Source organism: Onychomys torridus, chromosome 19 (assembly GCF_903995425.1).
Source record: "Onychomys torridus chromosome 19, mOncTor1.1, whole genome shotgun sequence".
In the NCBI taxonomy this organism is placed as follows: Eukaryota; Metazoa; Chordata; class Mammalia; order Rodentia; family Cricetidae; genus Onychomys; species Onychomys torridus.
The window spans coordinates 37,183,116-37,210,040 of record NC_050461.1 but is presented as its reverse complement, the minus strand read 5'-3'; positions in this window follow the sequence as shown (position 1 = coordinate 37,210,040).

The following is a 26,925-nucleotide window of genomic DNA, read 5'->3' as shown; positions in this document are numbered from 1 at the left end:
GAAACAGGTAATGGAATAATCATGTGTTTTAGTAAAAATACCACCCTCTCTCACAGAATTGTATAAATTGACCTGCATAGTGACAATCCCAGCAAGTATCAAGTATGAAGGGCCTGCCACCATAGAAGCCAAAGTACCTGAACCAGCGTCTCTACACTCATTCTTGTTTGGTCCTTCTCTCCCCATCTTTCATTCCAAACTTCTTCCTTCCACATTAAACACAAGTCTAAATATGGCTTCCCAGTCCAGGGTAAGGAGAGTCTGCCCTAGGCCCTGCTCTTCTGTTCACACATCTATCTGTGTCAACTTCGTTCCTTTGCACAGGCTCATGCCAGACACTCTTGCCTGCTAGTTCTGTAGGCAATCCACCAGTCAGCAATTGCCTAATATTCTTTTTCTTTCCTTCTCCTGGAGGACTTCCTAGTCTGAAAAAAGGCATATAGTCAAATCTAAAGCCAACTCGAGTCTGTTGATGGTTTTGCATTTTAGAATGATCACTGTTTGGGTCTCTAATATTTTTTTAAATGAGCATACTAAGAATATTAACTTTTTGGTCACAGAGATCACTATAACTCTCTACCCTACCCTATCCTCTTTGAATGTGGGCACAGCCACATGACCTACATTAGCCAATGACATGTGAGACATAGAAATGCATCATCCTCTCTTGGGGCTGGAGGGATGGCTCAGAGGTTAAGAACACTGCTTTGTTCTTCCAGAGGTCCTGAGTTCAATTCCCAGCAACCACATGGTGGCTCACAACCATCTGTAATGAAATCTGCTGCCCTCTTCTGGTGCCCTCTTCCAGTCTGTGGGTGTACATGCACACAGAACACTGTATACATAATAAATAAATAAATAAATAAATAAATAAATAAATAAATAAATAAATAGATACTTAAAAAAAAAGAAAGAAAGAAATGCATCCTCTCTCCTCCTTGCATGGTCACAAAATTCTCAAGAACGTCCCTTTCAGAAGGAATCCAAACACTATGAGTACTGATCAGCACTGCTATTGGGGTCTCCTCTCTGGTGATACTGCGAGTCTGAGTCTAGATGGAGCACGGAGCCCTAGTGAAGGGACCAGTATTGGCACAAGACACCCCAAGACCAAGTTCTCAGAACTAATGAGATTTATTTGCTCCAGAGGGACAAAGAGAAAGGATTAAGAGACACAGACAGGAAAGAAAGGACAAGAGAGAAGGGAAAATGGGCAAGGGAGAGAAGGAAGGGATATTTGTCTCAGGTAACAAAGGTCTACCTCTAGACAGAGGAGACAGACAGACATGTAGGCAAATGACAGTTTATAAATGTAAAAGGGGAAACCCCATGTGAGGATGAGGTGTATAATTGTGATTGAGCATGTTAATTAGGGCAGCCAAAAGGGGGCTTTTGATTGCTGGACTTCAATACTTTGATAGCCGGACCTGGGGAGGAGGAAGTGGCCAAATAAGGGGCTAGATCTTGGCGGCCAGCATTAGGAATGTCATCTAATGGTGTGTAGCAGGAGACAGAGTCTGGGGGAAGGGCGAGGCTTGCAAAAGCCTTGTTTGCCATGTAGGGACCTGCTAGAGCCCTTCCCCTAGCTCGCTGGGAGTTGTAAGGAGAAGAGCCGCCACCACTCTGCATTGACCCTCTACAACACAACGCCAGTCTCCCTTACTTGGTATCCTCAGGGGACCCCCTCTTCATGATAGACATTTAGCACCATTTCTAAAGACAGAATCTGATGTCCAGAGCTCTCTCCTTCGAACCAGACATAATAATAATAATAATAATAATAATAATAATAATAATAAATAATTCAGGTTCCCAATTCAGTGAGAAAGAAAGTAAAGGAGGAAGAAACCGTTGGAGCTGGAAGACCTTTGAGCCCAGCGGGCTGAGGCACATTGTCTCCAAGTAAATTTCTAAGGCCTGCTGGGTTCCAGTGAGTGTCCTGGGGCAGAAGACAAACCAGGTTGAGAGTTACAGACAACAAAAGTTCAGACTCTGCTGCCTGTGTTTTCCAAGTCCAATATTTGGACCCTGGATAAGAGGAAATTTCAGAGGAATATGAGAACATATAAGCACATTGTTAGTCATCAAGCTAAAAAAAAAAAATCTTTGAATAAGTCATTCATTGAGGTTATTTCCACAGAACACTTTTTAATAATTATATAAAATATATTATGTATAATTATAACAATTATATAATTAATAAATAATTTATAATTAACAAAATGACCATTAAAATGTATTACTGAAACAGAAAACAAAAAAAATATTAAGAATTCTTCTGGAACCTGGCACCACTGAGAATCTTTGCTCCCTGAGAAATGCTGTCCTAGGCTACCTGGTAATGGCATTTTGGCCTCTCTGACCTTTGCATCAGCAGAACACAAAAGAGTGTCTAGAACAGAGTAGGCATCGATACAAATTTGTTATGTAGATATGCCTCTTAGTGGCATTCGGTTCAGACACGGTCAAAGACAGCCAGCTGCAGTTGGTATGAAGCTGACGATCAGTATGTCAGCCAGTCACCTGCATTCATTATCTTCAAAGTGCATAAACATCAGCCTTTCCCCAAAAACACACCCTCTTTCGTTCCCAAACCTAATCTCTGCTGACTCTAAATGTTAAACCATTTTGCAAAAGACAAATTCTCATCTTCCAGTTCATGGCACAGCTTTGTCTAAAGACCAGGAAATAAATGTGACGTGCCACATACACTCTGTGTGTGTTTGGCAGGGAGGGGTGTGTGTGTAAATATATATGTGTGTGTGTGTGCAAATATATATATATGACTCTGTGTCTCCAGCTGCAGAGAAGGAAACAGTGGTAACAGAGCTGGCAGTAGTTTTTCCAGCCCCAGCCTCAGTTAGAACACAGTAAAGGAGAATTTTGAACCCACGTGTGTCTAAAAACAGAACAGAATGACCGAAACAACTCCTTTAAAAGTGTTTTCTTTCCATTGCAAAACAGCCTCACTTTCTGTCCCCCGATGGCAGCCCTTTAGGGGACCTTCACATGACCCCCATCCCAGAGGAAGACTTGGGGGCTAGGATCATCACTGGCACTGCCCTGAACCTCTCTCTGCCCAGCCAGGGTAGAAAGGACACAGAAAACAGAGCCTCAGAAAGCCAGAAACCCATTCTCTTGCCTCTAATCATATCATTCTTGTGTGGGCGAAGTTAAACTCAGTACTTAGGCTAATGAGAATACAGGCTTTTGCTGTTTAGGGCCTATTTAAAGATTGCTTTCTGGTTTCTGTGACAAAGCACCTCAAAGTCCTACTTTCAAAGTCTAAGAGGGTAGGAGTTGGGTTGGCAAAAAAAAAAAAAAAGTACCAGAGGAGAGGAGTTATCATTCTCCAGATCTAACTTTGCCAGGGTTAGAAGTTTAGAGGCGTCCCGCTTTGCTGAACAACATTGCAGACTTGGTTTCTAAGCTGTCAAAAAACTTGTCAGGTGCCAGGAGAAATCCAGCTCTCCAAACAATGGACAGCTAGAGCCACGACCAGGGTGGGTAGCAACAGTCTCCTCTGCTCAAAGCTTCTAGCATCCCACCTCTTTGCTTCTGGTCCTCGACACAAATATGATGGCAATGGATGCGGGTAAAGAGAAACTAGCTAGAAGTGTCCAGCAGGCTGGCCATGGTGGCAACTCACCTATCACTACAGCCCATGTAAGGGGTTGTGGAGACCGAGGCGGGAGGATTATAAGTTGAAGGCAAGCCTAGACTAGAACAGTAGGATCCTGATTCAAAGAAACAAAAATGAATGAAAAAATGAAGAAAAGCAGGGGGCGGGGGAAGAGGAGGAGGAGGAGGAGGGTAATGGTTTAAAGTAAACCAACCAGAGCAACTTGATACCAAAAAACGGTGTTTCAAACTGAAAGTCTAAATTTTTAAAATACAATTTATGTAAAAATAAAAAGCCACCTCCTCCCCTCCTGTTAAAGAGAAAATGAATTAACAACACGGAGTCATTCCTGTAGACCTGGTATTTCCACTTGTCCCCGCTGCCCTTTGATCTGGGTCACACAGTAATGAAGCACTTCACAGTCATGCAGTCTTGTCTTCCTGGTGCTTCCTCCTAATGGATTTCTGCACAGCCAATTCATTGAGACATGTGAACGCAGGCTGCTGCCTTTCACGTGATGTAGAGAGACCCTAAAGGGAAGGAGAATGGCCAGGAAACAAATAGATTTAGGCTGAAACAGGAGAAAGGCAAAAGACTAGGAAGACAGTGCCAACCATGCACAGGCAGGCAGTCACAGAGACTCGGGAGTGTGCTGGAGGTGGGGGCAGTGGGGGGGGCAGTTCAGTGAGGAAGTGTACTAACTAAACAGCAGCAGTAACCTGATGCTGTCCTTCCCATGTGTGCTCTGTGTTCCATAAACCCTTACACTCATGATAACCTAGGAATCAGTACCAATATTATACTCATTCCATATATCAAGAAACTGTGGCCAATAAACATCCTATGCTTGTCCGGCTTGGTTGACTAGTAAATAGAAAGTAAGATGGATTTAAAAGTTAGGATGGCTGAATGCTATTTAATCTTCAGCCAATAACCTGTAGTCACAACGCAGAAAGTTCATCAGTCCCTCCGCTGCATGCATGAGACCTTTGACACGGGCCAGGAAATACTGTATGGAGTTTGTGTCCCAGCAGAAAATGCTGGTAACCTTTATTAGATTCTCAAAGGGATTCTGTGGTCCAAACCAGGCTGTGGCAGCAGCCCTCAGCCTGCCCTTTCTGTATACCTTTGCACTAGTTTTTAGAACCTCTGACTCTTCAGTGAAGGTTTTTCAGGGCTCTTGTATCTTCAAAAATACATGGGATCTGTTATGCAAAGTGTCCCGAGGAACAAAAAGTCAAGACAAATTCTCTTATTGCCCTGCAGGACCCATCCTCACCTCACATTGCATCCCCAACCTGGCCTGCTCGCCTTGCTCCATTCCCTGCTCTTATTATTCCCACCATCTAACAAAATAGCTCCGGTTACCATGCTCATTCTTCCCAGCCTTTCCCAACTCAGTTATATGATGCATGGAGTACGAGTCAGGGAAGGGGAAAGAGGGGCCTCTTTCTAAAGTTTATATGTAACTGTGAGAGCATTGAAGCATGTGTTGGCATGCCAGCTCTGTGAGAAAGAAAGAAAGAAAGAAAGAAAGAAAGAAAGAAAGAAAGAAAGAAAGAAGAAAGGAAGGAAGGAAGGAAGGAAGGAAGGAAGGAAGGAAGGAAGGAAGGAAAAGAGAGAGAGAGGAGGGAGGGAGGGAGGGAGGAAGGAAGGAAGAAAGAAAGAAAGAAAGAAAGAAAGAAAGAAAGAAAGAAAGAAAGAAAGAAAGAAAGAAAGACAAAAGAAAGGATGATAAAAGCAATTAGCAGTAATGTTTCCCTGCTTTAAACATTAAAAAGTACTTCAGGCACATCAGGATCCTTGAAAATGGTAAGTGTAATGAGGAAGGGTGCATTCACAGGATCTTGGGGGGCTTTCGTTGTCACCCCCAAGTGCTTGTCCCCATTAAGTTTCTATTATGCAAAGCTTCCCCGGCTTCATTCCCTTCTGAAGTTAAAAGCCCCAGTTGAAATTCCTTACTTGGGAGGTCACTCATGCTCTGCTAGCCAAGGAGTCTGTTTCCTTTTGTCTTCCCACTTGCTTTTGAATGAAAATATCAGAGACACAGATCATCTCACTTCCCTGACTCAAAAATTAATTCCATTATGTCCAGAAGTGAAGGTTGTTGAAAGTTATTAATGCGTTTGTTGGGAACGCTCTGCATTCCAAACGCGTTTACATGAACGCATGGATGGATGCTTGCTCTCGGCCTGACCCCATCAGCCGTTCTGGATGGTGTGGGCCAAAACCCATGGTCACATCTTGTCCACTTCAGCCTCTCACTGTGCTCACTCAAAAGCACACTGTCAAGCACGTTTTATTTTCATAAACTTTACCTATTTATTTCCACTGTTTGTTGACATCTCCCAGAAGCTTTTAGAACAGGGCTTCTTAACCTGCCAATTCCAGACATTGCTGCCTCTCAGCCATCATGTCTAGAGCCCCGTGTCTCAAACAGACCTTGAAATTAGCACTGTGCTTCTGCTTGTCATGTTTGGCATCTCTTCCCACAGGGGCATCAGGTACATTCACTCAGTGACTAGTAGGCACTAACCTGATTACCTAACCTTGCTCTCTGGGCAGGAGGCCAGCCCCAGGTCTAGCAGCCATCCCACCTGTCACCAAGCTACCTCACTGGAAAGATGATCTAAAGGTCTGGTCATTCGAGGCAGGGCTTTGTAGATGTCAGAACAATGATGAGCTCTTAAGACATGTAGGTAAATTTGAAAATTAGAAATTCGAGGTTTGGTGTGTGTGTGTGTGTGTGTGTGTGTGTGTTCCAACAAACTGAGGCACCAAATTTGACTCATAATCTACCAATGTTTAAAATGAGGCTGAATACAAATACGAATGATTCAGTGATTACCCAAGATTCCCTGTGCTTCTACCTAGAGCCCCACCCCCACCCCGCCCCAGACCTAAATGGTAAGCTTAAGACCAAGGTTTTGGAAATTGGGTGACGGGTGGGTTCTCGAGCAGAAAACAGTGCAAGAGAGAAATACTGTATGGCCCATTGAAAATGGGGGAATGGTGTCCCTCACCACAGTTTGGCACTTTAGAGAAGGGTACTTCACAGGCCCTTCCACGAAGACCAGGAAAGGACAGCACCCCTGTGTGTCACCAGAGTCATTGTGCGATAGAGAACTGAACTGTGGTGGCTGGGATAGTTAGACTTTGGGGACAACTGAGTCTGGATTCAGACTCTGCCCTACGCAAGTGAACGATTCAACTCCCATGGACTGTCTGCTATGGCACACATCTTCTGTAGCATCTCATGATGTGACTTCCACTCATCTCTTTGGAGGTCCATGCTTGACTTCCTTCTTTAGGTTCTTCCAACTATTCTACATGTTCATGTGGTTATCAGCGCCCAACATACTACCACCCCTTGTCTGTTTCCTTCATGACACACTCCTGAGAACACACGAGATACTTTTATTCCCCCCCTTCCCCCACTGGAGTCTGAGATTGAGAAAAGCTAGAACTAGGCCAGTTGTGGGTACTTCTGTATCCTCAGCACCAAGCATCATGCCCAGCATCAGTCGTTCTTTATCAAATAGTTGTTAAATAAATCACGGACAGTGCATTAATCTCTACTCTGTGGACTAGAGATCAAAATGGATACTAACACAAGTGGCTTGGCATTAAATCATGTAGTTCAAGTGCACTAGTTAATTGTCTAATTGCCATGACAACGGCACCTGTAGGAAGGAAGGGTTTATTTGAACTCACCATTCCCACATGTGGTCCAGCATGATGAAGAAAGGCACAGCAGACGGAATGTGAGGCCATTGGTCACATGGCATCCACAGTCAGGAACCAGAGAGAAAAGTGGACACTGGTGCTCAGCTCGCTGCCTCCTTTTCAGTCAGTTGAGGAATGGGTGCTACATTTAGCATGTAGTCTTACATTTAGTCTTCTCATCTCAGCTAACCCAATCCACCAGCTCCCTCACAGACACGCACAGGTTTGTCTCCTAGATGACTCTAGATTCTGTCAAGTTGGCACTCAGTATGAACATCATACCGTGTAAAGTTCTGTGAATAATGCCAGAACACAGCAAACACTCAGGAAATAAAAGACACCTCCTACTTGGTCTTAATGTTTAGAGCATTAGCTAGGGTGCTGTCCCCTTGTTGGTAACTTGTCTTACTTGAGGTTGTGCATGGGTGCGTATACTTTTCTCAGAAGATCCTCAATAAGCTTGAGACCTTCAACATGAGACCATTATTCTACTCTCTAAAGAAATTAGGATAATTACTATAGAGATTGATACTATTAGATGGTAGGAATAATAGAAGAGCCTAGTTTACCTGAGAGTTCTGGGACCAACATTCTAATTCTCAACTAGACTTAATTTACTTTCATGATCAACTAATCACGAGAGTTCTGAGTGAGGAGAGCAGGGGACATGCTTTCTTGTCAGAGTTCTTTCTTAGCTCCATGATCCTGGTTAAATCAGCTGTCTTGTTTTATACATTTTTTTTGTCCCTTCATCAAGCAGAGACAATTCGCAGAAGGAATAACTTTTTTAAATCATAAAGATATAAAACTATGTCTTGACATGAAAAATATTTCATCTACCAGTCAAAAGATCTCTTAGTCAGACTACTTTTTTCTCTTAATCTATAATATAATTGAGTTAAAAAGGATGATATTTAAGACATCTTCTAACTGTTCATCATGATTTAAAGAGTTGAGGAGTCTCTGTTCTGGAAGTTGATTTTTCCATTTGAATTGTCACAATACAAATGTACACCGTTGCTTGCACTAATGCCACAATCTTTACTGGGCTATTTGCAAAAATGAGAGGTAGGGGAAATATCTCAGTCCAATGGTACCCCTATAGCAAAATATCCTAGGCTAGGTAATTCATAAATAATATAAATTTCTATCTTACAGTTCTGGGGTCTGAAAAGTCCAAGATCACAGAGTCAGCAGATACAATGTCTGATGAAGGTCTTTGCCTTGTAGATGCCTTGTGGCTCTATGCTGATGTCGTGGAAGGGCTAAGGATACACATGCTAACCCCTTTGTAAAGGTGCTTATCTCGTGCATAGGGAGGAACATGTTATGTTTAGAGCAAGAAATGCTCCCCTTCAGTTTTAGTCAGCTAGTGGTACTCAGAGAGGTGTGAGGCCCCTATGGAGGAAGCAGGTCACTAGGATACGTACCTTCACATGACATATACTGCCTCCAGCCCCTTCCTCCGAATCTCCCTCCTTTAACTGCCATGAGGCGAGCTATTCTGCTCTATAAGCCTTCTCTGCTACAAGTCTCCAGTGCAACATGAACTTGGCAATGAGTCAAAAGACCGTGGACTAGGACTTTTTTTTTAAAGGTCTCTTAGTACTGGTCACAGTAAGATAAAGCTAATCACCATGTTAATATTATCACATGGTGTGTGGAGTTCCAACCTGTGGCTGGGAAAGCATCACTATTCAGCCAGTAGCAGTTTGGAAGTAAGTTTGCTGGGTTTGATTCCATATAGTTAGCCCTTGGTTAGACATTCTGATCTTGACTAAGTTGGGGTTGTATGATGGTTAGTCCATTTGATGGGAGTTAGACTGACCATGCCAACAAGTCTATGAGGGATTTTTGAAATTAGGTGAGTTGAGGTAGAAAGACCAACCCTAAATGTAGGCAGGTGCCATTCCTTGAGGGGTCTTGGACAACATTAAAGAGAGAAGGTCAGCTGAGGAACGGGATGTGCCACTCTGCTTCCTGACTGTGGGCACAGTGTGACCAGCTGCCTCCTGCCAACATGTTCTCCCAGCCACGATGGACTGCATCCCCTGGACCTGTGAGTTACAATAGCCATTTCCTTCCTGAAATTGCCATTTTATCTCAGGAGCCATCAAAGTAACTCACACTAGTAGCAAAAGAAACTCAAGATGTGGCCAAACGGAAGGACCAAACTTTCCGTTTAAAATGTCTTCGTTCAGCCCAACAGACCACCAAAGGGAGTTATACCTAACCCTCTTCTGGAACTGGAAAATCTCTGCCTTCATGTCTATCCCTATGAATCTGCATCATGCACACTGTGACCCACTTCCTTAATGATCCTGCTCAGGAAATGTGAGTTTGGAAGCAAGAGAAAAGTCAAGTAGGTAGTAAAAAATTTTAATAAGAAGACAGGGTTCCACCATAGAAGGAGTCAGCAGCCTCGAACGTCAAGAAAACAAATCTGTGGCCACCCGAACATGCCCAGTTTCTCATCTGGGTAGGGGGAGATAGAGACATAATGAGTCCATTAGAAGGCAAAACATCTAATGAGAGAAGTGAACTCTTTTTTTTTTTTTTTTCCAAGACAGGGTTTCCCTGTGTAGCTTTGTGCCTTTTCCTGGAACTCACTAGGTAGCCCAGGCTGGCCTGGAACTCACAGAGATCCACCTGGCTCTGCCTCCCGAGTGCTGGGATTAAAGGCGTGTGCCACCACCACCCAGCTGAGAGAAGTGAACTCTTAAGAGGTGGTCTGCACTCGTGGGGAAGCAGCTCTGTGGGTCAGCCCCGGACAGTCATCTTGAGGAACTGGAAACGTGCGCTCCATTTGGCCAGCTGGGACTTTCCAGAGAGAACCCAGATGAATGAGTCTAGTCATACCCAGACAGGCCTCTGTAGTTCTTGTCATTGTTATTTCATCCAGGTTATTCTTCAAAGCCCAGAATTTGAGGGCAATGTAAGTATATCATCTCAGGTAATGATATACCCAACTGGCCAGCCATGGAGCTAGCTTTCTGTATCTGGCTTTGATTTGATTCCTTCAGCATCTTGTTGCTGACAGCCCATTTCCTCAGTGAAGAAGATTCTACCCTGATATAGAGTTGGGCCTGAGGTGCAATGAAATCACATTGCCTATAACCCACACACACAGTCTCACTGACCTGATTTCCATAAATAGATAAATTCATCAAGGAAAAACACAGGATCAAACTCTAAAAGCCATCTCAGGAAATGATTCGTTTCAGACGTTTGCCTCGGGTCAAATTAAATTTTCCACCATCTCTAAAACCCACGTCTGTCTATATTTTTCAAAAAGAGATTTAGATTAAATAAGCTTCCCGGATAAGTTCTAATATATGATCAATTTTTATGTCGTACAAACTTCTTTTTTATGACTGGTAAGAATAGATGAGAATGGGATAAATCTTCCAGAGTGTAGGAGATGTCACTTTACAAATGACAACAGAGACTAGGGAGGAAGTAATAGATGAGTTTCCTGAGGTAACAAATTTTCATTTACTTCTCTAGTTATTCATTTATTCAACATTCACTCAAAAAATAGTTATCGAATGTTTACTCTATCCGGTCTCTGTTGTAGGCTGAGAAATAAAGCAGCCTATGAGTCCTGCCATTACAAAATGCTGCACACTGGATGGTTTAAACAACAGAAACGTACTGCTTTGCTTCTAGAGAGCAGAGGTCCTGAAATCAAACTATCTGCAGATTCGACCTCTTTGGAGGGCTGCAAGGGACTTTCAGTCCATGTGTGCCCCTCCCACTCCCCCCACACACCGTCCCATGTTTTACCATCAAGTCCTTTGAAGTTTCAGCTCTATAAATATTTTGGAATATCAACTGTATGCCAAGCACTAATTGTAGAAAGATGAAAAATAAAATTAGAATTAGCTTGTAAATTTTTGGAGGCAAGTTCTCTTGCTGTTGTTTGGTTTGTTTGAACGTTGTGGTTATTTTTTGTTTTGGGAAGTGCTAGGGATCAAATCCAGGGCCAAGCACACACACACACACACACACACACACACACACACACACACACACACAAGGTAACCTCTACCACTGGGCTACATCCTTAGTCCTTAAGTTCACCTTTCAACTGACTCTTAAAAGGCAGAACGACCATCGAGCCTCTCAGGGAATGCTACTCACTATTCGATGAGAAGAAAACTTCGTGAAGCTTGCCAGGCGGCACTGATGGCACCCATCTTTAATCCCAGCACTCAGGAGACAGAGGCAGGCGAATCTCTGAGTTCAAGGCCAGCCTGGTCTACAGAGTGAGTTCCAGGACAGACAGACAAGCCTGCTTTGAGAAACCCTGTCTCAACCCCCTCCCCCAGTAAAAGTCGCAAAGCTCATCTGTATGCCATAGAGTGGTAATGACCGACCATAGAAAAGCATGGGGGAAAGATAGGGAAGCTCAGTGGGCGTATGAGTTACAGAAAGCTAACCTCTGACACTTAGCACTTGCTGACCTACATCACAGAACAAATGCTTTTCCTCCTCCATGCTATAATTATTTTGAAACTATAACGAAAATCAGAGTTTCTCATTTCTTCCCAGTCTTCCCTACGCAGTATATGTAGCCCATTATCTCTTCAAATGTTACCTGCCTCTGTGGACTGACTACTCTCTGCTTGATCCAAGCTTTTACTAAATAAATTCTGGACCCAGAGAATACAGGTGTCATGGCTGCTTTGGATGGTGCCCTGTGATAGGGATTCACAACACGCCCCCATGGTTGGGCATGGTTGGGCATGGTCGCGCATGCCAGGTGGGACCTAGTCACTTCTGTCTAGTCATTTCCAGGTCAAAATGTTTCACGTGACCAGGACCCCGTGGCTTTGCGTGGTTGCCTAAAGCACGTGCAGCACAACCATGTGATCTGTGTGCATGTGTGGAATAGCCACATGGGCCTGTGTGTGCAAGCGCGGCCCAGCCTTTATAAGCCGGCACCATGATTTCCCGGCCCCACATGTCTTTCCTCTGGCCTGTGCACGTCTGTCCCTCTCCCTTATCTAATAAAACTCTTGTTAGTGGATTCTCTCGTTTCCTCAAAGAGTAAGAGTGCCGCAAATAAACCAACACCATGGTGTAGACGTAACCATCTTGTTAAATAAGAAACACAGAGCCAACTGCAGAGTTAAAAGCCAAGGGGTCAGAGCAATAGCTGAGAGCTGAAAACCTTACCCTTCACTGCTGCTCTGTCTTTCCTCTCCACAAGAGAAACACTGCTTACTGGAAGGCAGACATGATGCTTTGATTAATCCAACCCAGCACTAAATTGGCGTGGGCTAATAATCAAAATTCAATGCTGGATTATATTAAATACCCAAATACATATACTTTTCTTTGGTGTTGAACTCCACATTTATCAAACTTCATCTTACTGGTTTTGATCTTACAACTGTGTGTCCTGATCCTGGTTCTTGTCATGACTCTGCACTGTGACAGAAAACAGAAGTCCCTAAATTATTCAGCGTATGACTCGCATGGGGTCGACTCATTTTCATGAACCTGAGTTCTGCTCACTGGAAAAACAGTAGTGCAGGCGGGGACTCACAGCCACATTCCTCTGGGGCCTTGTGAGAATCCACTGAGGTACACATGGCGAAAGTATTTTGTAAAATGGGAACCATTATGCAAATGTGAGTAAACAAGAGGGATGTGACTGACTTTCCTTGATTCTATCAACTGCAGAGGTGATTATGCATGTTTTTTGTCTCTAGCCAATTCATCGATTCAAGCACCAAGCAGATTAAGACCAAAATATTTACCAACATGCTTTGGGTTTGTTTACAACCTGTATGACTATCTGAAGCTATTCTGATCCATTCTGGAGATAGCTCATGTTAGCTGCAGACCTTGTTGAGCCTGGCTGTGTGTCAAGCCTGGTGTAGTTGTTACCCTCAACAGCTCGGAGGCAAACATAGTTGGCTTCAGTTCTAGCTCAGCAATTTGCATAAGCTATTTGATCTCCTGGGATCCCTGTCTCTTATCTTCTAAAAAGCAGATAAATAGGGTGGTAGCCCACTCAGAGTATTGTGGGGGTAAGTGAAACAGGTGAATGGGGTTCACTTGCTGAACTGACAACAGCCGCTCCAGAAGCGGTCCTTCTTTTCTGATATTATTGCAAAAGTGACGTTTGACCAGTCCACCCTCTGATTTATAAAGTTGCTCCATTTCAAAAGCAAGAACCTCCCGTAAGCGAGCATAGCTTAACTCACTCAGTTCCTCGCGAACCTGTGTCCATGCCTCGTAAACCACGGCATTCCTCTGTTCATACTCACAAACCATTGGAGAATCCAGCCATGGCTCTTTCTGGACTCACTGTGGGAGAAGAGCTGACCCATTTTCAGGGTCTAGAATCTATCCTCCTTTTTGAAAAAACATGAATTAACATCTCCCTGAGTCATTCATGGTTTGGTTTCTGGGAGACTCCAGGGATTGCTGAGTCCTCAGTTCACATTCCACTATTCAGTGAGAAGATTGAGAGTGTGTGCTGTTTGTACAGCATCCCGGGGTTCCCAGTAGCAAGGCACGACTTGAACCTGCAGTTGACAGCGCTCATTTTCAGTAGCCAGGTTTTGTCAGACTGTCCAGTCATTGCTGGAGACTCACAGTCAACCCCCTCCTTACATTGTTTGTGCAAGTGGACAAGTCACAGAAGACTGAGTCACAATTTCCTCCCCAACAAAATAGGATAATAATAACTGCTCTGACTACCTCACAGGGTGAAAATAAATGAGGTGAAGTGTAAAAAACATGTCCCCCCTGGAAAAAGAAAAAAAACCACCGCAAACACACACACATTGAAACTATTGTTTGTTCTTATTTCCTAAATCCTGCGGACCACTTTCTTTGCTGCAGAATTTTTATTTTTTTTTTTTATTTTTTTTTTTTGAGCTGAGGATCGAACCCAGGACCTTGTGCTTGCTAGGCAAGCATTCTACCACTGAGCTAAGTCCCCAACCCTTTTGCTGCAGAATGTAAAAACAAAGTCTGAATTTAATAGTTCTGCTAGCTGTTATCATTACACCATCTGCCCCAGGCTATCACTTCCTTGTTCCTCTGCTCTTAAACACAAAGGGAAATATCTTTCTTGTGGTCTTTCGAAGTTTCAATCAACCCAAATAGTTTGTTTGCTGTTTACACCCATGTGGTATTTATATATCCACAGTAAGAGGAAAGTACAATCAGACCCATCAAATCTGGAAAAGGACGAGAACGGGAGAGTGCAGAGAAGTTAGAAAACTAAGCTGAATACAATCTAAGTAGCTGAACATGTACTGCATTTTGTGGAACCAGAGAAGATGAAACTATAGGGAAGACACTGAGGAGTGACCATGGACACTCTGGTTAAAAACAGGAAGTGTAACAACACATACACTTCTGATGCCCCCACTGAACTCTTACGAGAGATCACATGTAGAGTTTTACAAGCAGGCACAAGAGTCTTTTAGGCGGTGTCTGTAACAACACGTTTTCAAAGGAGGAAACACTGCCCAAATGATCACTTTTATATATGATGCTTAATAAGATGAGGGAGGTACATCAACCCACACAGTTCCGTGAGGAAACTTCTGGAGGAGGGGAAGTGATATGGTGTATGCATAAATATGCATAGTAATGGGGCTTGATAAAAGACTGAAAATTAAAATGTCTAAAGTGGGTTATTGTCAGGCCGTTGAGTTCTGTGCCTTCCGTCTGCATTTCAGCCAGACCTCAGCAAATTGCTAGGCCACCATTAGGCTGAGACTTACGGAAGGGCCAAGAATGTCATCGTTTATTGTCTTTTAACAATGTAGGGAGCGCTGTGCTGTAGATAACTGATCTGTGGCAATGATTATTTCACAAATGAAGGCCTTTTTCCCTATGAGGAGGGCCTTCCTATCACCTTTAAGGGGAGAGATTGTCAAAAGTCACAATTTCAATTATAAAGCAGCTTTGGATATAATGAAATTTGAAGCAACTATATAGCATCATTGGACAAAGGCAGACACGCTATTCTTTTGGGGCCAAACTCATTTGCCACTGTTTTTTGTAAGTGAAGTTTTTTGGAGCGTAACTATAGATACTTAGTAGCTTACCAACTGTCTGCACACAAGCATTACATTACAGTGGTAGAGCTGAATAGTCCTGGTGGAGAACTCATGGCATAAAAAAACATTTACCGCTTCATAGAGAAAGTTTGCCGACTCTTAACCAGAGAGCCAAGAGAGGAAGATCATTTAAGCCTGGAGAGTTTGGACGGCCACAGTTACTTCCCCATCCATTTTCATTATTAACTAGCTACCAAAGCCTCACCCTAAAAGTTGAATGAATAAGTGTGCAGGCAGTGGTTCAGTGGGATGGGCTCCCCCAAATCCACCTGCTCCGTTTACACTTTTTAACTTGAATCGTAATAATTCCATGACACTCTTCCATGAGCTGGACAAATTCCGTGTCTTCGAAGGAAGAAAAAAACAGACATTCTTTTATGAGCATGTGCTGCCTTAATTGCGAGGAGCAGGAAGCAGAGGCAACTCGTTTGTCCTGACTGTGGCCAAAAGAGACAACAGTAAATAGTTCTCAAACCAAAAGTCCTCCTTTGGGGAAGACAAGCCCTCTAGCTGCCTGCTTAGTCAGTCACCGAGCTCATCACCCTTTCTGGAAACATAAACGTGACCGCTAGTCTACCACACATCAGGGAGCAAAGACTGAAATTTCATGGACCCTTTACTGGAGAATTCATTATCTTTTAAATCTACTTCAAATGTGAATAGCTATGTAGAGGTCTCCCACAGCAAGGAAGACACAAACCACTTCCAAAAGGGAATATTACTGGGGATTTTGACCTAGAGGCCTTTTTGTGTGAACAGCAAGAAAAAACATAGACACACACTTGAAGCCAGGCCTGGTAAGGCACACATGCTTACAGATCACAATGTGTCCAGCTTGCTTCTGGTTTGATTTATTTGTCTGAATCTCGTTTTCCTGTTGCCCTACTTTCTCCACACACTTATTCTTCGCTTTATTTTATCTTGTGTGGTATTAATAGGTAATCCACCTTAAATCCTTTCTGGAACAAGGCAGCATATAAGTAAACAGGTTCAAATGGACTGGACTGCTGAATAGAGTTATTTAGTATTGTCTATCTGAATACTGAAAAAGAAAACATGCCTGCCAAAACCAACAATTTTGTTTTGGCATCATAGCTGCTGAGGTTTTCGTTCAAACAGAAATTGCCCAACAGGTTCTTGGGCTTCTTGTTGCTTCTGCAGACGTGTGATTTCAGGGCCGTTCAGCTAGAGCAAAGAGGATGTTCATTTTGCTGTCTTCTATGCAGAGGAGGTGGCTAATGTAGCTTCAGTACAGTAGTCATGCATGGTGACCTCACCAGTCTACCAGCTACATAAAGTCCCTTCTAGGAGGAAGAATCTGAGTAATTAGTAATTTGAATAGTACTCAACTATTTACCAAAAATTCATACAGCACAGCATCTTACTCAAGGCTTGTCATTAACCCGGTAAGTTTGGTTTGTGGCCAAATTACAGCTGACAGGTCTGAGACTCTGAGAAGTCAAGCAACATGAGGAGAGGAACCGAGATTCAAACATGGGTTCTGAGACCCCACCACAGCCCCCACCACCTCCCTGCACTCTCCCTAGTCCTTCAACCCATTTCCAGCCATCTGATGCAAGAACCATACAGTCTATCTGCTATAAAACAGGTCATAATCAAAGACTGAAATCCCAGATGCTCACTGTTCAGATCACCGCACTGACAGAAACAGGATGCCTTAAGAGAACAGATACAGATGCTTTTGTACTTCTGGGGAACAGAGGCTGAAATCAAGGTGTCAGGAAGACCAGACTCCCTCTGAAGGCCAGAGAAGAGAACTTGAACTTTGTGTCTTTCCATTTCTGGGGGTTCTAGACATCTTTGGCTTGTGACCACATCACTGCAATCTGGTTTTCATGGCCTCCTCTTTTGCTGGATGTCTTTGCCTCCATCTTCTTCTCTGAGGTACATGTGACTGCAGTATTCATGAAGGCTGAGCCTCCTTCTTGAGACCTAGAACTTTAGCCACATAGGGTAATACTCATAGGTTCTGGGGGTTGGGCTGTGGGCATATACTCTGAGAACCACCATTCAACCTCCTAAAACCACTGAACCCCAGTCATAGCTTACCAACCCTGAAATTTAGAATATAATTGATCTGGAGAGTGAACACCGAATAGAATAATCTAAATAAAAATGCTTCCAATGTCAGTAAGAGGGTTCTCCTCCCTGTTTCCTCCTCTCCTCAGGAGAGCTTCAAGGACAAGCACACTCATTTTGAGACTTTTCTTCATTAGAATAACTCTCAAATGTATACTCAAATTCTCCATTTCTTTCATTTCCTCTCTAGATTACCCGTTCCTAACACACTGTGTTCATTCTTAGGACAAAGAACAAAATACTTTTTGAATTCTGTTTTATCCCAAACTAGGACAGTGCTTATCAAAGCTCCAGCGGTAAAGGATAAGAGTTAATTGTGTAAAATAAAACAAAAATGTCGTCATGATAAGGAGCGGGGGTGAAAGTTTCCAATGCTTTGCTTTCATCTTACTGCAAACCAAGAACAAACCCGTGGAACCTCCTGCCCATGGCCAAGGGCATTTACAAGCCTTTCATTAACAGTCTCATCTCCAAAACGCCCACTCTCTTAGAATGGCCGTGGTGACATTTACTTTTCTTATATTTTGGGTTTTTTTTTTCCCTTGGTTTTGGTTTTGTTTTAAAATAAAAACGACAAATAAAAGTTACGTGTTTATCAAATACTACGGTTTTAGCATAATTCATTTTTTTCAAAACAGTCATTTTTCCCCTGCCTACAAAGGGTTACACTATACCCCAACTTAACTCCAAGAGCACAATGTCATATCTTCCCCTCCTTAAATGCTGTGACATCCACCAGTGCAGCAGAATAACTCATGTCTTTTTTAATTCCACTCCCTGGCCTTTGTTTTCATCTAGATGTACATCTTAGTTACACACAACACTCCTCTTTTCCCTCCAACCAGATATGTTTTTAATAAAGGAAACCTTTCTCTTGATAGTTTTTTTCAGGCTGAGCTATATCTCATTAATTCCTTCCATTATATTCGATTTACTTTTTTTTTTTACTACCTTCTGATACCACTCATTCCGTGCTCACATATGTAGTTTACTAATGTCATAAATACTCATATCTCTCTCCCCCCCCCACTCTCTCTTCATTTTTTTTAGACAGGATCTCACTATGTAGCCCTAGCTGCCCTGGACTTACTAAGTAGACCAGGCTGGTCTCAAACTCACAGAAATCCACTTGTCTCTGCCTCCTGAGAGCTGGGACTAAGGACTGTGCCACCACAGTCATCAATATTCTTAGTAAATTTCTTTGTTGTTTGTTGAATTGGTGCACGGATGACAATGCTAATACCCAGAGTCACCACAACTCTACAAGCTTTTTCTCTGCCACACCCACTGTCCCTACAACCTACCTGGGAGTTAGACCTGACTTACCCTGTCTCCTTCATCCACTTATCTTTGCTTCCTATTTTCACAAGCCCCTTCCTCTACTTTTCCTCATTTACCTTCCTGCCGTGCCCGTCATGACCCACACAGCATAGTCTTTCCATCAGATGCTCGCACCCAACCGGCTATTGTCTCCTTCTCCTTTCTCCCCCACCCCCATAGTTGGTGGTACAGACTGGAGGTAGAGAAAAGCATCCTAGTCACCCTACCCACCTTCTCCACTCTCCTGTCCAGTCCTAGAGAGGCAGCACAGGTTCCTGATGACTGGTGTTTGTTCAACGGGAGCCCTCAGAGGGGTGGAGATGGTCCTCCATCAGATCTAGGGGCAAGTCACACCCCACTTCCAGGGAATAGGGACTTCTGGACTCAAGTGCAACTTCTTCACCCCGTACACTGAGGGGCACATATGAGAAAGCGCTGTTTTTATTTGACTGGGACAACATAGTCCCATCGTGCAGCAAGTTAATCAGTGTTAGATACATTGGAGGCAGGAAAGGCCACTCCTGGAGTTCACTTCAACAGCCTTCTGGAAGATCATACAGCTGAATTTCCTCAGATAGATCAACACCCCTCAAACCATTGACTGCGTGGAAGTGGCTTTCCAAGCCCAGACCATCTTTTCTTTCTCCATATAGGCCCTACCTGTTCAACATTTACAAAAATCTCTTCCCTCTTAACTCTACATGTTATAATTTTTTTCTCCCCAAGGCAGGGTTTTCCCTATGGTCAACATCAGGGTACCATATAAGCCCCCTTCCCTTTACATTCTGGAAGCATGCAGGCCCATCCATTTGAAGATAACGTGGAGGGTCAGATGTAATGAATAACAGCAAACTTGTGAAAGCTATCGAAAAATGAAGTCATTTTGTTGTCCTAGTTATTATCCTTGGTATGTAATTATTGACTCCCTTTTTATCTTGTAGTCTGCTCGGGAAACAGGGTATGGTCTTGTTGATCTTTACTGTATACTCCAACCTCTGTTAAAATAAAATAGGCATAAGGCTTCATAGAAATGCCTGTCCTCCGAAGGCCCTAATTAAGGTCATGATTAGAAATACCTAAAGACTGCTTTCCTGCCCTTCAGGTTATTCTTCTCTGAATAAGAAGGCATGTCCTCACCCTTCCCAGACTGCCCCAATCTTTTAACACTGCAAGTCAGCCTCTCTCCCACAGCCTCAGAAGGAAAAGATCTCACTTCGTTTGCTCCCTGAAACCTCTTCCCCAGAAAGCTTGCTGCTGTCCCAGACCACGTCCTGTCATTCTCCAGTTCTTCGAGGCCACCCTATGTCGCCACTGAAGCACAACTCAGCCAGGTCAGGTGAGCTCAACTGACAGCCAAGGCCACCTCTCCGGATCTTCAATCCATAGACAATCCTGCACAGTGTCTCTGACCTTGGCTCTCGTGGCTCCCACTGTCTTATGAGCTCTCAAGATCAGCCGCTTCCCTCACAAGACCGGAGCCAAACAAAAACACAGATCTTTTGTTTTGTTTTGTTTTTTGTTTTAAAAAAAAAAAAAATCATGAATTTCAAAGTAGCAACAGTATGGCATTAACCCAAATGTAGCAGTCAATGTTATCACACAGGCGTGCCTTCCCAGAAAGCTAGCCTTGCAAAAGGCATGTACCTTTCTTCTAATAGTCTTTAGCTCTGTGCCTCTGGTACTGTCTTTGACCGTATTTGTGTGTCAGATCAATGAATTTACGGTAAGAAAGAGTGACATCTAGCCCGAGTTCATAATCCAGCCTTCCTTGGATCACATTATTGGCTCCACGACACCTAAAATTAGCTGAGATGACTCAGAGCCGTATCCCATTTCCAGGGAAGTGAGTCTTTGAAAATCAAAAATTCATAACATGGCAATAATTTGTCATCCAATAATCAAGTATTGACACCTAGCCAGTCTCTCACTTGATGGCAAGGACACAAAAATGCAGACACACATGTCTCAGGTAGTGCAGAGTCCAGTGAATATAGTCAGACTCTAAGAAATAATCACAGAACAACCAGAAAGCAGCATGATAAGAAAGCAGGTAGATAGGAAGGAAGGGGGGGGGAGCATGAATATGATAATCAGAGATTATTTTCTTTTTTGGAGGGGGGGTCTGGCTTACCCATTCATTCCCCAGAATATCTTTCTTTCTTTTCTTGGGGGGGGGGGGCAGGGGGTTGGTTTTCGAGACAGGGTTTCTCTGGGTAGCTTTGCGCCTTTCCTGGATCTCGCTCTGTAGACCAGGCTGGCCTTGAACTCACAAAGATCTGCCTGCCTCTGCCTCCCGAGTGCTGGGATTAAAGGCGTGCACCACCACCACCTGTCCAGAATATCTTTCTTAAAAGGTGAATTACACAGAGATAGTTCTCAAGTCCTTTCACCCTGTCCTTTGGAGAAAAACGTGGAGAAACTACTTACAACGGCCACAAATATGTTTTGCCATTTCTTGAACAGAGAGAGAGAGAGAGAGAGAGAGAGAGAGAGAGAGAGAGAGAGAGAAGAAAAGAAACATGCCGTCTACCTACCCAATCATAGAATGCAATGTTCAATGGTTTGTGAGTCTCTAGATAGTCCGCACCCTTTCTCAGCTATCTGTGAAAGAAACATCTTTTCTACAAAAATGTTTCTCTGGACCCAGGATGTCACCCCCAAATTAGTGCTCCAGTGAATGTCCACTGTACATAAAGGGGATACGTAGATTCCTGCACACATTGCAGGAATTTTTCCAAATGAGCTGTGCAACTTGGCCCTTCAAAAAAGCTTCCCATAAACAGTGGGCACAGAAAGAGGTTTTAGTAAAACTTCACCAGACGCTATTGACACTACTGCCAATCAACAGACTTTTCAAAACATGTCTGTCATCTTTGGAGGTTGCACTCCCTAGGCTAACAGCAGCATTTAAAATATGGGTGTTCATGAAGCTCTTCTTTAGAAAAGATCTTTGACCAAGAGGCAATAGTTAAAAGCATTATTTCGGTCCAGCCCTAAGAGGCTGAGAACCCAGACACAGGACAGAAACTGTTCCTACTGGTAGCAACCCCTCCCACACACACACCCCATCAACCTTCATGTAAATGTACAGCTGTAGTTGTGTGACTTGATAGGTGATAAATGGAGAGAGTGTTGGTCAGGGAACTCCTGGTTTTGTTGTTGTTGTTTTGTTTTGTTTTTCCTGGAGACACACCCTAGTTGAATACTCTTCACCATCTCTATCACTGTTCTATCCATGTCAGTCCATCTGTCTGTGTCCCCCCCCCCCCCCCCCCCCCCTACCTCAATTCAGGAGCTGCCTTCCCTAACAGTCTGTGAACAGGCACCCCACTCCCTGGGTCCTATGCCTCAAGGGGTGCAAAGAAACCTCCATCATCTCTGAGACCTCATCTTCACAGACCGGCCTTGCTTGATTCCTGAGATACCTTCAGTAAAGTCACTGCCGTCAATGATGAAATAATCAACTGAATTCTTTCTTAGTGACAGCTCACCAGAGGGAACTCCAGTGAGAGAGAATGAAGATCCACAATGCCTGAGGGGAAAATAAGTCCCATACCAGAGCCAGGAGCTCCGAAGGGAAAGAATAAATCCCAGAGAAGGAGCCTTTCTGTTTTATAAGTGCACCGAGGTCTAGAATCTCTCTCAGGCCATCTTGTTCTCAACTAACCAATTGAAGTTCCTAACACTTGGGCAGGCGGCCTGCGGCACGACCACAAACTGAAAAGTCACAGGAAAGCTCCAGTGGTTCTGCCTGTTTCCCCCCACCGTCAACAACAATGCCAGGATGTGCTCGGCCTTCCTCTCGACTCAAGTGCTTTGCCATTGGCTGCAGAGCTGAAGTGGCCTCTCCAAGCATCCCGGTATCCTTCCACAGCAGTGAGAAACTCATCATCAGAATTCTTGATGAGATGCTTGAGTGGAGAGCAACGGCTCTCCACGCCCCTCCTGTTGGCAGACTGCTAGAGGAGACACTTCTCTGTGGTAATGTAGCCACCAGGGTGAGCAGTAGGGTGTATGTCAAATGAGCCTCCTCAGCCAGCTGCCCAAAACAGCAACAGATTAGGAGGACAGAAGAGAAGGTAGGCTTAGAGTCACACCTACTTCCTAGAACTGCTGCTGCTGCTGATGATGATGCTGATGATGATGATGGGGAGGAGGAGGCACTTTTCACATTCTCCAGACCACCTACCTCTCTCAGACTCTGTTTCTTCATCTGTATAATGGGGACAATATTACTGGGACCATATTGTTCACACCCTGGGGCTGCGGATAAAATATATAGAAACAGCTCACAACAAATGCATTCTCTGTGGTAATTTGTTATTTGAGTGGAGCATTTGCATTAACTGAAGTCGTTAATCCCTATAGAGAAAAAGAATTCTTGGCGCATGCCTTTGATCCCAGCACTCAAGAGGCAGAGCCAGGCCGATCTCTGCGAGTTTGAGGCCAGCCTGGTCTACAGAGTGAGATTCAGGACAGGCACCAAAACAACATAGAGAAACCCTGACTCAAAAAAAAAAAAAAAAAAAAAAAAACTTTAAAAAAATAATAATAATAATTCTTACTTAGGTTCTAACTATGTTCGCTAAACTCTAGTAAAACTAGCCCAAGAATTTACATTCCCCCAAGACTGGGCAGTAATTTTGAAGCCCTGATGGCATATAGATTTTTGAAATGATTTCTAGGCAGCCAGGAGAATGGAGCACTCTTCTTAGGAAATTAAAAATGTGAATTTGCGCTGATAAATATTTACTTGGAGCCCTCAAATCAATTACTCTATTCATCTTAGAATTACTAACAAATGAATTTACAACAGCCTTTCAACTACTTACTCCATTAGAAACATGAGGGAACAGAGTGGAGGCGGGGTGGGGGGGGGGGATCCTCTCTGTGTATTGTGAGAACACCCAAATAATAATGTTTCGGGGATATTCCAGTCAAGTGTCCCTGGTAATGAAACTGCAAAAGACTTTCCCAAAATGGCCTAATTTATCCATACAGCCCCAAGAATAAAAATCTGGGGCTCTAGCATAAGCCTCCAAGTCGTTCTGAATACAAAAATCGATAGCTTGAACTCAAAAGAAATAAAAGCACTCAGCACAAGGCTTCAAATTCCTGAGGTGGGAGTGTTCCACAGATCTCAGCATGCTGACAGAGCAACCCGGCAGCTAAGCCAAGGCGGGGAGGCAAGGGGTGAGCTCGAGGAAGAAGAAAAAAAGAAAGAGGGTTCCTTCCGTTTTTTTATAAAAGATTTCTCAAACTGCTCAGCCCTGGGTACCGAGTCAATCAAATGGTTACTTTTGAAAAAGCTTTTCCAACCCGACACCATAAACAGAGTTGGGCAAAATGATGCTGTTTGGGGCCTCCAATGGGAAATCATAAATTCTGAGTGATTAATGGTACTTTATGTGCCACTGGCTATTAAAACTTTTTTTTTTTTTCTGTTCCTGAGTCATGACGGAAGCTACAGCTTGAATTTAATTGTTCCATTTGCTTTTTGCTTTCCTGAGTGAGTGAGCCAGCCTTGGACTGAGGAGCTCAAAGTTTGTACAGTTAGTGAGACCTCAGGGAACAGAAGCTGAGCTGAGCCAGTGAAGACACCTCAGAGATTCTCTACCAGCCGTGAAAGTGCAGATTCAGAAAGAACAAGGGTGATTAGAGAGAATGAAGGACGGGCTGTAACTGACGTTGGCAGGCTCCCTTTTAAAATAATAGAACAAACAAACGAAGGCTTCCTCAATGAAGTTCCTGAACTCTTCCTCTTCCCACTTGGGCCCACTGTTGGAAGATAGGATTGTGTTGTCCCCTCGCTGTGAGATACTCACTCAGTCTTCGGGGAGAATGTAGTCATGGAGACTGTGGAAAGAGGGTGGAGAGTTTGGGGGCGCAGAGAGACCTCTGCCTGAGTAACCGATCAGCTGTGTGAATGCCGATGGGTTTCAGCCTCTGTGCCAGTAAAGAAGCTCTCCTCTGCCTTAGACTGTAGGCCTCTCACCTCAGCAATGCCGTGTTTGTGATGTCTTTTACTCAGACACACTTGGGTTACACTTTGAGGAAACCAAACTTGGTCATTTTCCTCAGTCTTTACAGTGACAGAAAACAGAGTGAAATCGAAGACCCGGACGGGGACAGTTGACCATCGTGAGATCTAACCCGGTCATTACAAATTCAGGGCTGCTTTGTCTCCGTGGGTAGGTTCTTCCCCATCCAGGTCCATAACAACATCAGGTGCACGGTCTGAGATTTACACAGACCATGAGCTAATATTTTGCACGGATCTGAAAGAAACAAAAATGATAAACAAAAAAATTGCCTGAATGGATATTGCATTACGGTCCCAAGTCTTTCCTATACAGTGACGTGACACTCCAGGGCTTTCTGCTCCTTTGGACCCCAAATAGAGATGGACCTTCTCCTTCTGATAGATGTACTGAAAACGTGGGTAAATTCCTCACTGTTTTTCTATGTCTGAATTTCCTGTAAATGAGAAAAAAAAAAAAAAAACAAAAAAAAACCTGTAAGACAAAGTCCTAAGACCTGAGTCTTCCTGCTGGGGGATTGATGAAAATAAATTGAGTACTGACAAGAAAGGATGGAAGGGCCTCCATGACAGAGGCCAAGCTACTTCCAAACGAAAAGCACTCAATTGACTGTGCTCAAGGCTTTCTTCAAAACCAACGGAGAGGCCAAGTGAGGGCCCCCTGAAGCCGCTATAGCACCCCTGCTTTCACTCAGCCCTACCCCAGCAGCCTCTGATTAATCATGTCAATCATGATTAAACAGCGGTGTTTGTTTGTTTGTTTTTGTTTTTTTTCCAGACAGGGTTTCTCTGTAGCTTTGGAGCCTGTCCTGGACTAGCTCTGTAGACCAGGCTGGCCTTGAACTCACAGAGATCCACCTGCCTCTGCCTCCCGAGTGCTGGGAGTAAAGGCGTGCGCCACAACCACCCGGCAACAGCGATATTTTTAGGGCACTTAGAAGTTTGGCATTCCCAGGACCACTTTGCTAGAGACTTGCCCCTACCTTTATCATTTGTATAATCCCCCCACCCCACCCCCACCTGCCAAGGTTGACCATTGTTCCTGTCATTTGTGTGAGGGGGCAGAGAGATGTGTTTTGTTTTTTCTTTCCATTTAAAAAGAATTAACCAAAACAAAATAAGAATTTCTATTGATTAGAAAGTTCAGCCGGGCAGTGGTAGTACACGCCTTTAATCTCAGCACTCAGGAGGCAGTTTTGAGTTCCAGGCCAGCCTGGTCTCCAGAGTTCCAGGACAGCCAGGGCTACACACAGAACCCTGTCTTGGGGGGGGGGGGGGGAGGACACAGTTTTAGGAGACCCTTTCTGAAAGTCAGATGGTCTAGATCAGTGGTTCTCAACCGTCCTAACGCTGCGACCCTTTAATACAGTTTCTCATGCTGTGGTGACCCCCATCTATAAGATTATTTCCATTGCTACTTACAACTGTATTTTTGCTACTGTCATGAATTGGAATGCAAATATCTGATACACGACCCTGGTGGGGGTCTCGAACCATGGGTTGAGAATCGCCGAACTAGCTGATCCTTGTCCTATTTAAGAAGTTAAAAACAAATGCCCTGCCTCCTGCATCCAGAGCTCACTGAGGTACTAGAGAGATGGAACATATTAGAAGCTAAGTCTGGGTTCTTGTTGTCCGATACAGAAACATTCCAAGCAACTCCTCTCTTTGTTTATCTCACAGGAGACTTGGACCTCACTGAGCCACCTCTGGTGTGGCCTTCTTCTCCGAGGGTTCAGAAATAGTCTTCCTCCAAATTTATTTCACTGTTAGAAGAGAAATGAATGTTCATCTCTTTTGTCTCTGTCTGTCTGTCTGTGTCTGTCTGTCTGTGGTCTCTCTTTCACACACACACACACACACACACACACACACACACCTGAGTGTTCCTCACCCTTGAAAGCACAGATCAAATTTACATTTGTTACAATATATTATTTCTGATGAAACTGATTTCTGTTTTCACCTCTACAGAACAACCCATCTGTGGGAGGCCTTGCTGAGGCCAGCTTGGAAGGGGACCT